This window comes from Pungitius pungitius, chromosome 6 (genome assembly GCF_949316345.1).
Source record: "Pungitius pungitius chromosome 6, fPunPun2.1, whole genome shotgun sequence".
NCBI classification, from domain to species: Eukaryota; Metazoa; Chordata; class Actinopteri; order Perciformes; family Gasterosteidae; genus Pungitius; species Pungitius pungitius.
In genome coordinates, this window is record NC_084905.1 from 1688867 (window position 1) to 1700395 (window position 11529).

The following is an 11529-nucleotide window of genomic DNA, read 5'->3' on the forward strand; positions in this document are numbered from 1 at the left end:
TAAACAGAGAAGAGAAGCACAAAGAAATATAAAATAGTGGCGTCACAGAGAAAAATTCTGTAACTGTGAGGGGGTCAAAGTAGCAGCGGCTTGAACTCCTGACCTCCCTTGTGACCGGGAGGTGCCACCCGGTTGAAACAATGCCTTCATGATCTCTCACTCTCCCTCAGTGTGTGTGTGTGTGTGTCTTCTTGTCCTCTAGTGCCAACGGACCGAGACACCTTGTGGTGGCCGTCGTTTAAAAACCCATCAATGACCGCGTCTCCCATCCTCCCTCCACCGTCTGCTCCTCGCCACCCCACCCCCCCCAAAACCTGCTCCATCGGAGGCCCTCTCCAGCCCCGCTCAAGTGGGTTCACCTCGCCGCAACAAAAGACATCTTCTTCTCATCCTCCACCGAGAGGACAGAGGGACGGCTGAGGAGGTAGAGGAGCATCCGCTCATCCCTTTAATCCAGGGTAGACAGAAAGAGTCTTCAGTGAAGAGGTGGGCAATCCACTGATCAGGGGATTAAGACGCAATTCCTGCGGCGATAGACCTGTGGCGCTCTTTGAGGTCATCGCAGTGGGATGGGACACCAACCTCTGTGTGTGTGTCTGCGCGGATTGTGGAGCGCACACTCTGGCTTAAACCCGCACAGCGATGAGGCACGTCGTGCAAATACAAACATTACACACCTCGCAAACGTCACGCACCGTTGTTTGTCCTTAAAATTCCTACTTACTCTGAATCCTTCCCTTCACTTGTCATACGCATAAATCATCATCGCATTTAGCAGCGATGAAGTTCTTCATGTCATGATCTGTTTTATCAATGGAAACAGTGAGAATGCATTGACAGGTATTTAGTCTAATTATAGCTCATACCTTTTGTATTATTTTTTGGTTTTCGCATGTGTAGTATTGCAAAATATGCTCTTTTTTGCATCCACGCTGGTTTCCGTTCTGGGGGAGTGTTTATCATAAAAATAACAATTAAGTCAAAATTCAAAACATGCTCAAATTTGCACAAATTATCAAAACCCATTCATTGTGTAAGTACATCAGCGCAAATGACATCTGTAAATATGTGCACATGCGTGTGAGTATGAGCATGCATGTCGCCATGTGTGTTTGCGTCATTGTGTTTCCTTGTGTGTGCGTGTAAGGCAGTGAGTGTGCGCCTGCTTTCAGCATTTTCCTGCAGCTAATGAGTGGCGGCCCACCTCTCCAGCAGGCCTGGCAGTCCTTGGCTGTGGGGCTGGAGCTGGCTGTTTTCTCATGGTAATCACACACTTTGTCCCGGGGTGGATAATCCTGCACTGGCATTGTCTGGGCCCCAGAGGAGAGCCCCACAAGGTCGACCCCGCTTCACAGAGAGCCACAAAGACCCAAACACAGTAGCAGCACCCCACTCCAGGCCTGCGCTCCTCAACACGCAGACACACAAAAAAAAAGCATGCTTGCACAGAAATGCGTGCACACCCACCGGCACACACTCATTAGTTATCCTCAATTTCAACGGCGAGCCCTGGACTCGTTAAAACGAGCTGCTTGTGCAAAAGCAAAGACATACACGTTTTCACACACGTGTGCATGTGCTGTCTGTAGAGGCAGATGAGTCTTTAAAGCATAACGTGAGCTAAACACAAACACTAAGCCTCAACTGTATGTTCAAAGTAACAATAAAATATGTAAATGTTCATGTTCATCAATAAAGTAATAATACATTCTTGATCCAAACGTGTTGTTGCAGCTCTTAGCTTTTCCCACAATTGGCAGCATTCCACTATCTATAACCCTGATGTGTATAAAAAGCCCGTGCTGCTGTAAAGGGAGTAACGCGCTCAAGGCTTGGCGCGGTGTCAGGGAGGATCAAGTCAGCCGAAATATCTGGAGGGGCAGAGCGAGGCGGTGAAGGCTGAAGCAAAGGAGAGTGGAAGACATGCTCCCACAGGTCCCGCTTACAGTCCGTCTGCTCTCCAGTTATTAACGAACAGGCCCGGGAAGCAGCAACCAACCAACAACTGGAAACAACTGGAGCTCGGTGGACCGTGTCTGGGCCTTTAGCGTCAACATTAGCCTGCCAGCCGATAACTTTTGGGTGAACAGAAAAGGTGTAGTTTAACAAACACCACGTCCCAGCTAGCAACTGCTCTCTGCAACGTGAATCTGTCAGAGGTCAGAGAGAACCAGAAGCAACAGCAGGAGCACAAAAACTCAAGGGTGTGATTCGTTTAATGTGCCTGATGTTGTGGCAATGAGCCTCTGCTGTTCAAATGCTTTGTTGAGGAAATATCAGAAATGAGCCCAGATCTGTGGTCTATTTGAAGGCCTGAATGTGTCTCGCTGGGTCATTAGCCAGGGGGAGTGGAGCACTGTGGGCCAGTGTGATGAGGCAAAGAGAGGGTTTGTAATCCTCTATGGCCAATGGGACACGGCCAAATGTCTGTCTAGGGACACACTAGGACATTTTTGTTCCACAAACAAGTGCGACACACACATACACATGGCTGCCCATACATACATAACCGCACAAGGGGCGCCGCACACACACCTCTTGAAATCCCACTGCTTCCAATCCAGTAATCCTCATTGCGTATTCTGTCGGAGGTTTGCTGTGGACACCAAGTTGACAGACAGAGTTAGAGAGTAAAAGAGGAACAGAGGGTGGGAGGAAAGGGAGAGGAAAACAGACAAAAAAAAAACATCCCCTTTCTCTGCTCCCCCAGCCCTCATTGGTTGATAGCAGCGGGTCTTTTCTTTCCTTTTTGCTAATTGGCCACCCAGGCATTGACTCTGGCGTGAGTTCTTACCCCAAAACAAGTGCATGTCCCTCAGTCCCATTCAACACCCCCAGGCTATTTTCTGCTTACCTTGCCATTTAAATGACTGGTGGGGGTCTTGTCTTCATGGCAAATGAAAGCACCATCCTCGAGGAAATTGTAAAATACTTTTTCACAGGTGCAAAAATGGTGAGACTTTACATCAGGTTAACAGTAAATACTGATACAATTTTCACTTGGCCTTGAAAGTGCAACAAAGTGCTTCACTTAATGGAAGCAACTGAATGAATAGCTCCATAAGAATCGGAGAGTCACGTGTATCTGGGTGTCATTTTAGATACATATTACGTAACATAAATAGGCTTGATAAGGTCGATAGGTTGATGCTCCAAACCCATTTTCCAAAAAAAGGGCGTGTTTTTTAATGGAGGTCTGGGATACATGAACCCCTAAGCCTCCTCACATTTAGAACGAGGCATTTCCCCGAGAATTCTTCAGGGCCTGATGGACGGGCCATGATCTCGTTATTTCATTAACTTATTAGGAGCGGTGGAATTTGGTCACATCTTCCACCTACACCCTCCCTGTCTCGGGGTGGCAAATGCAAAGGTTTGCGATAATTTCTTTGAGAAACTGAAAGAAAGAAAAGCCAAGAGAGGGGGGGAAAAGTAATTTGATTGCCTCCATATGGTTCCATTGCTTTGTGGTGCACCCTGGCTGACTGCTAGCAGACTGAGGCCTTTCATCGTTTCAAACCGATGACAAACTTCCCTATCCTCCCTTCATCCACCTCTCAATATCCCCCCCCCCCTCCATCCTCACACTGAATCTGGTTAGGGGAATAATAGAAGGGGCAAACAATAAGGGGGCATGAGGGGGGGGCGGGGGGGGGGGGGGGGGGGTGTCGGAAAAAAAAGAAGGAGGGGGTGTCAAGTGACCCGCAGAAAAAACTATCAAACAAGACTGGAAGTCTAAGGGGCTGACAATAGAGCGGCCTGCTCTTTTCTGTGCTACGCCACTGGTGGGGCAAGATAAGGGAATTCCTCAATACAGCAAAAAGGGAAGAAAGGGAAGCACTGCTTTTGAGAGATTCAGACCTCAAATCCAAACACCCCCCCCCCCCATAGATTATAGCTTGTGTGTTTTAAAGGCTGGATGAAATAAAGCAGCACTTTGTTGGACAAGTTAGCCTTGTTGGTGTTGATCTGCGCTGCCATTGTGAGCGGCAGTTTTTTGCAGTTCTATGCAGATGACAGAAGATTAGCGAAAGGCCCGGACTATGCGAGGCCTTTAAAAGTTGTGATACGGAGATCTATCACAATAATTCAAAAGGTAACACAATAGCACTAACTGCTGCAGCTGTCTGGATTTATTGAGCTTTAAAGAGGTATAGAATACACAGCGGATTTAGCTGTTGGGCCGATACTCCTCGTTAAACCTTTCCCTGCACTCTGTCTGACCTATGTGCTCCAAGCCAGAAAGTCTGCAGCGTTTGAAAACCCGGGCGCAATGGTAATGCAATAGATTGATTGATCTCAAAAGAGTCAAAAAGTGTCAATCTAAGACAGTAAATTCAGCCTCTGGCCACGTGAAAAGGAACTCGAAGAGAACAGAGTGGGGTTAGATCGTTTAGATTTACACTGACGCGTCGTCAAAACACTCCGCATGGAGCCCGGGAGCCTTGGTACAAGCCTGCTCCACGTCAAACAAGGTGAGACACTTCACAGGGGACTGACAATGCCAAATAACTGTCACGCACAAACACACGTGACCGTCCCGCTCAGAAACTCCCTTCACGGTCTCTTTATGAAAAGCAGCAGAGCAAAAAGGAAAGCGGCATCGTCACCGCAGCGAGGGGGTGTCTCGCCTTGACCTTCTGCCCACGGTGAGACCAACAGACAAGGCTGTGAGTTTCTTCGGTTTACTTTGAGATTGTCACAAGGAAAGATGAAGTAATTGCGTTGGTAAAAAAAAAAGGCAGGAACAACGTATGATGCTATACTGGATGAAACTGCAGTAAGTAATGGAGAGTCCATTCTGGTTGATGTTTCATGTCACACCGGTAACGTGTAACTTGGTCCTCACCTAAATACGGGGTTGGTTCATTACTTCTCTTATTCACAGGTTCTTTAGCTCAGTAATTCCAGTAAGGACTCACTTCTAAAAAACAAAATGTCCTGATCCAATTCAAAATAGGCTTCATCTAAAAATCTGAAAATACCACAAATCCACGGCTCCGACCAATTCTACAGTCATTTATGCATCACCAGGGTTCATCTTAAATAGGTAAATATAAATACATTTCTTACTGAAAACTATAATGTATGAATTTGATCAAATAGATGTATTTACTAGGAGTTGAAATCTATCTCTCATATTTTCAATAGCTCTCATCAGTACAACAAACACAATCTACTTAGCCTTTAAAAAGAAAACAATGATATAAGATTATCGGATCAATACAAACATAATGGAAATATAAATGTGAATAAATGACTATAAAAATCTATGACATATATTTGGACACTCTCATAATATAATGTTTGTTTTAATGCAACGTTGGTTTTGATGCAACAATGGATGGATTTATTACTGTCCACACTCTTTGAGTTATAAATCAAAGCCCGCATCCGACCACACGAGAAACCTTTGGGGACACCAAATGAATCAGTTGCTCTTCTAAATGTTCATCTAAAAGCTTTTCTCAAACATGAAAAAGGACACGGCGAAGATGAGGCAAGAGAGGAGATGATGAGGCTAAATAAAACAGAAAGAGAGAGAGGGCAATAAATGATTGAACTCTTTTTAATAAACAGAACTCTCTTCACCATTTCTGCAGATAGAGGCGCTGATTCCACAATTATCCCAAATCATTCCTTAATATCCCGTGTGTTTAAATGTGTTATGCGGCTCCGATGGGGAACAAAATGGCACAAGCAAGAGCCAAAAATATTGACCGTTAAGACATCCCTGAATATCCCTGAATAAAAACCAAGCCCAATGCTTATCTCAACGTTTGGGGCAGAAGGGGCTTTACTTTGCAGCAGAGCTGCTCAAATATGCGCTATTTGCACAGCGTACAACTTCCCAGTCACTGCGGATTAGTCAAACAATACGGCTCCCCCACACTGCCCCCTCCGCCAAAAAAAAAAAAAAAACCTCCGCCCAAATTAGTCTTTCTTTGGCCAGTTATAAAGACCTGAGTATGAATGAGGGCCTCTGTTAGTCCAGGCAAGATAACACACACTCACTCGCAGTGAGGGGGAAATAACGCTGTTTATTCTGGACCTCCTCAACATCTGATTGGCGAGAAATTATTTATCTTGAGCGACTGGCTGTCCCGATTGGCTGATAAGCACAACTGACTGCAGAATGTTTTACACCTGTCCAACTGTTTCATGGTGCCTATGGCGCATGCTTTCATGGTGTGGGTTTATGTGTTATGTTACGACTGTGTGTGCGCACAGAGGCACTGCGTGCATACACGCATGCATCCTTATAATATGAGTGAGACAGAAACGAAAAGTTTGGTCATTAAGCCACGACGACTTGTCAGACATCAACGATACGGAAGATGAAGGGCGACTAAAATTCCCGTTACTGGGGAATAAATGCTTTGTACTCGTCTCAAACGGGAGTTTACACTTAAGTGTGTGCACGTATGGGGCCTTTTGCAGTGCTCACTGCATGAGCCACTGGGTTAAGGTGTTTTGATCGGCTGATTTAGATTTATGGAGCTCACACTTCATTGGCTTAGGTAGAAACGCCTTGAGCAAATTCCTCACGGAGTCAAATTAATTGTAACATTCTCGACTCGCCGAATAGAAGAACAACACTTTCGATGGCACCTGTTAGGTGTCACTCAGAAAACAATCAGATAAACATTTGAGCAAGTAACGTAATGACTCGCACATACTTGAACGACCCAAACTGCATCACTAACTGCTGCTGCTCTCGGTCACATCGTACACTTTCAATAAGTGTGACAGATGATTAAATTCCTCCACCATGCCGACAGGTAGGCACAACCACTGCCAAGTTACAACGTAGATCTAATGGGCTTTGATTCCACTATTTGGACCCTGGGGGTAAAAGTACACACTGACATTGGAAAAGACCCCGTGCCTTTGCGGAGTGAGGATCCTCTGTGAATTTTTTTCTTTTTTTAGGTGGAGGTGTGCGTAGTTGCATGCGGGGCGCGTGCGTGTCTGAAAGAGCGAAGGGGGGAGCGAGTGCAAGGTAACGCGGCGACACCAAGAATGTTTAATTAAATTCTGGAACAGGCTGTGGGTGCTTGTGCTCTAAATGGCCCTCCAGCTGAAAGGAAGGATTAACACGGAGCACGGACAGGCCTGCAGCCACAGCACACTCATTACTGCCGAATGGAAAGATAGGTCAAAGAAAGAAGAAAGGGGGGAGAGACAGTGAGAGACAGAAGGCGAATGAGAAAGAGAGAAGAGGGACAGTTGAAATGTAAAATAGAGAGATTGTGTGAATTTGACTAAAGAGTTGTACATGCAAGGACTACGGGACGACAGGAGAAGAGGCTGTGGGCACCAACCGTCAGTGACTCAAGCAAGGTGGAGCAATAGACCAGAAAAAATCCCACAGCACATTTTGAAATCACCACGTCTAGTCGCATGCAAGGCCATTTTTGCATTGCAATGAGGGCTCTGTTACACACGTCAAGGAAATTGTAGTTGCTGCCTAAAGTATATAGATCTGTTTAATTTCTCTATTCTGGGTTTTGTTACCTTTGTGTATTTTGTGTTGTACAAAGGGGGTCGGGATGGACGACACGGGCCACAATACGCACACCAACATTTCCTCTCTTTACTCCTGCGAGTGGCTACATGGCAACTAGGGGAGCCCTAGCAGCTGAGCATCCGCAATTTAAAGGTTAAGTAGAACGCAAGGATTCAAAAAAGGCCACATTTCATACCTGTGCTGTGGGTACATGGAAAAAGTTCTGCCATGCTTTATACGCAATGAGAATGTTGTATTTGTTGTAAAAGACCATATTGCATGTAAAACCAACAGTAAACCCAATGCAGAAATACCTTAAACATCTTTCTTTCGTACAGACGTCGTTGTGACGGCAGTCCACAAACTAATGTCACAAACTCTTTCTACTTCTCGTTCGGCATCAACATTTTGGGAATTAGCAAAAAACCATCATTGACACTTTTACAGCAGCATTATGTCCCACTGGAGTGTTTGCTGGGGACGAGAAACATGACATCACTTCAAATCTTTGCTACAAAAAGATGAGAACCTGAAAGTGAGCCCTCCTGAAATATAAGTAATAAACCCTGTTGTCTACCTGGTCTGCTTGTAATAACATTTTTAGTTAACTTTCAAAAACAAAACTTTGATTTGTCAGAGAAAAACATTATAATAACCAACTAAATAATTACCAACAACTTTCCCAGAGGAACGGCTGATAAGAAAAGGGACAGAAATGGCGGAAGAAACACAGGATCTAAGAAATGAGCCGAGAAAAGAAGAAAGAAAAGGCTGAAAATTTCACCTTCATTTTGTAATATGGCCATTTTTGAGACTGGACCCTGGCATGGCTGTTGTTTTCAGGATTAATACTCCTCAACTCAGACATGCCCGACAGGCTCCCTCCAGAGCGTCTGAAGCACTGGGCAGAGCAGGGTTTCTTTCCAAGCCAAGTTCAAATTATAGCTTCAACCAATCAAACTGGGCTCAGTGTCAACATCTCACCCACTGGATTCACAAGGGGCAGTTTGCTCAACCTGCAGACTGTAGCCTCAAACGTCCTGTTGACCTGGCTGCTCCAGCTGGCAGGCAAATACACACATTTACACTCTCGCCCCGCAAACGCCGCTTCATTAAGCTTCTTGAAAACACTCCACGGAAGCGGGTTTGTTGAGGGAGTGCGACGTAAATGAAATCACACATGTACCGCTTCTACTTGGCTTTCTGTAAGTCTTTGGTAAACTTATGCAAGGAACTATGCAAACATTGATAGACGTAAGTGTTACCCAAACACCATCCTTGTTAACTGATTATTGTAATTGATGGAATGTGATGGTGGTAATATGTGAAAGCAGGTTTGAGCAATATCATGAATAAATATAAAAATGTGTAAAACTGCAACTGCATATAGCAGAGGAAGATTGTTGAATTCTTTTTTTAACTTTTAAGGGAACTGATCCTTAAATGGTGATCGTGAGAATAAGCTTATGAATAACCCACCCCAAGTCCTCATTACTGAATGGTAATTGTCTGTTGTGAAAAAGCATTTAATATAAAATGTTTGTGAATTGACTAAAATTCTTAATAAATCAAAAGAGAAACAATGATGGCAAAGTCTGATTACCAGCCTGTTAATGATCAAAAGCCATATTGCCGCACATAAAGTCTATGTATCAAAAGGAATTAATATTTCTGTCACACCGAAAGCAATAAGCAACTTGAAATCAATCAATTCAAGGTCAAACAGACAGATAAAAGCAAAAAAGAAACAGGAAATTAGAAGCTGGGGTCGTGTTGAAGGTTATCTCCAGACGGTTATTGACTTCTATTAGACGGACACAGGGAGACGGGAAGGTCTCAACGGCACGTCTCTTCCCAATCACTCCAGCTTTGTGATAGTTATGAAGGTAAAGACCTGCCTGGGAAGCTCCTTATCTTTATTTATCTAGCTGCACATCGGCAGCATCTGAATCATGTTTGACATGACAGAGCAGATAGATTGCTAGTGAACTTGTGTTCAAGTTCGAGGAAAATTCTGCGTGGATGAGAAGATAATGCTGCATTTTGTTAATCTGTTCCAAGTAATTAGTGGTTCTAAATTTATGTTGCTTGAGCAACTGGTCGAAATAAGAAAAATGCCAAAGCAAAACAGCTCGTATTATAATTCTACACTGTTTTCAAGCTGGAATCCAAATCCAACATGTGTGTGTGTGTGTGTCTGTGTGTGTGTGAGAAAGCGCTCATCTGCATGTATGAAAGCCTTCTAAGTATGCAAGTAAGCACTCCAAAGTGTGTGTGTCTCTTGGAGATGCTGTGGGATTTAGATCCAAATGAGTAGAGTGTTGGTGCATTAATGAGTATCACACAACCCTCACACACAGCACCACCACCACCAGCCTGCACCGCCTCCCTCTCTGCTGACATTTCAAGGCTGTGTTGGGAGCCAGAGGAGGAACTTCTTCATTTGGAGTGTGAGACAATGTGGCAGGCCGGTTGGCTTTGTGCTCCTGACATCCCGCCGAGGCACAATATGGCCCCGTCAGGGATCAGTGGGAATACACAATGCCTATTACCCACGGGGCTGTGCGGAGGGCCTCCGGGGCAGCGTCGGGATGGGCCCGTTTCCAGACTACGGGGTGTCTAGGCCACACTCAAAGAAAGATGGAAGGAGGAATGAAGATCAGAGCGGCGATAGATGAGGCACAACAAAATAAAAGTGGTGAGGAAGAGGCGGGAAAGTGAAGGGTGGAGAACTGAGAACTGAGAAAATGGTAAAGGGTTATGAGAAAGAGTCAAGCGCAAGCGAGATAGCGAAGGACACAAAAGATGGGGTATTGAATGTGAATAAGCAGGGAGCAGGTCCTCTGGCAGAGATGGGGTGCAATGAAAGAGAGAAGACACTCTGCCATGAGGGGGTCTCCCTGGGGATACAGAGAGAGTGAGGGGGGGGGGGGGGGGTTGGTTTATCTTGGAGCTGAACTTGGTTGCTTGATCCCACCCTGCACAATGCGAGCCTTGAACAAACGATTGAAGGATGAGATGCATTTTCACCTTCACTGCTGCTGCTTTGACCCCAGGGCTCTTTGAGGGGACACAGTGGGTGGACAGGAGCACACTGGGGGTGGATGTCAGGGGCCGGAGGACCAGAGGTGGTGACCAGGGGGCCACCAAGGGGCACATGGAAGCACAGAGAGAAAGATAGAGAGGGAGGACGTGGGTCAGCGAGCTCGGTGAACTTAACCATCAGTCTCCCACGAAAGTCTACCCTCTGTCACTGCTTTCCACCTTCGGAAAGTGCTAAACCCGTTAGCTAGACAAACAATCTGTGATCTAGAATCAAAGTATCCTACCTTCAAACGAGCAAGGAGGGTGGCTAAGTATTGCTAAGGGGACACCCTTGTTCAAACGTTAGATTATCCTAAAGTCGTCCCAACCCATTCGTCTGTAATCGTCACCTCACTTTACTTTTAGTTGAAAGACATGATCTGAATCGTTCCTGCAGCTCCTGACCAAACGCTTGCTCTCACCTTAGTTGGAGGTCAGCTCAAGTTTGATTAAATGGGTGAGCGCTCACCTATTTTCAGCCCTTGCTGACAGGGAGATGCATTAGTAATCTGGGAGTACATCCCTGGAAAGGATGGAAAAGATAAAACTGCTGCGCCGGTGGGTTTGCACGTATCCTAGGAAGTTTTTCCACAGACTTCCCAAAGGTATATCTTTCCTGTAATAGAGGTACTCTTATCTTAATACAGATTCCTTTGGCAGAAATTAAGACAAATTCAGTCCTACTGGGGTATATACCCCACACTCATTTTAGGTTACGCACCGAATCTTTTTGAATATCCCCCTTTCTTAGAGGCCACCGAAAAATCTATTGCTCCCTTCACGTTTATTGTCTCACATGCTGTCCCCCATTTTTTTGTCTCCCACGCACATAAAGTATTGTGCAAATAATTTCATGTATCTGGATGTATGATGATTTGGTTCAAACGAAATCAGAAGATGGAAGTATTGGAGTCCAGCAATGCAACGCAAAACCG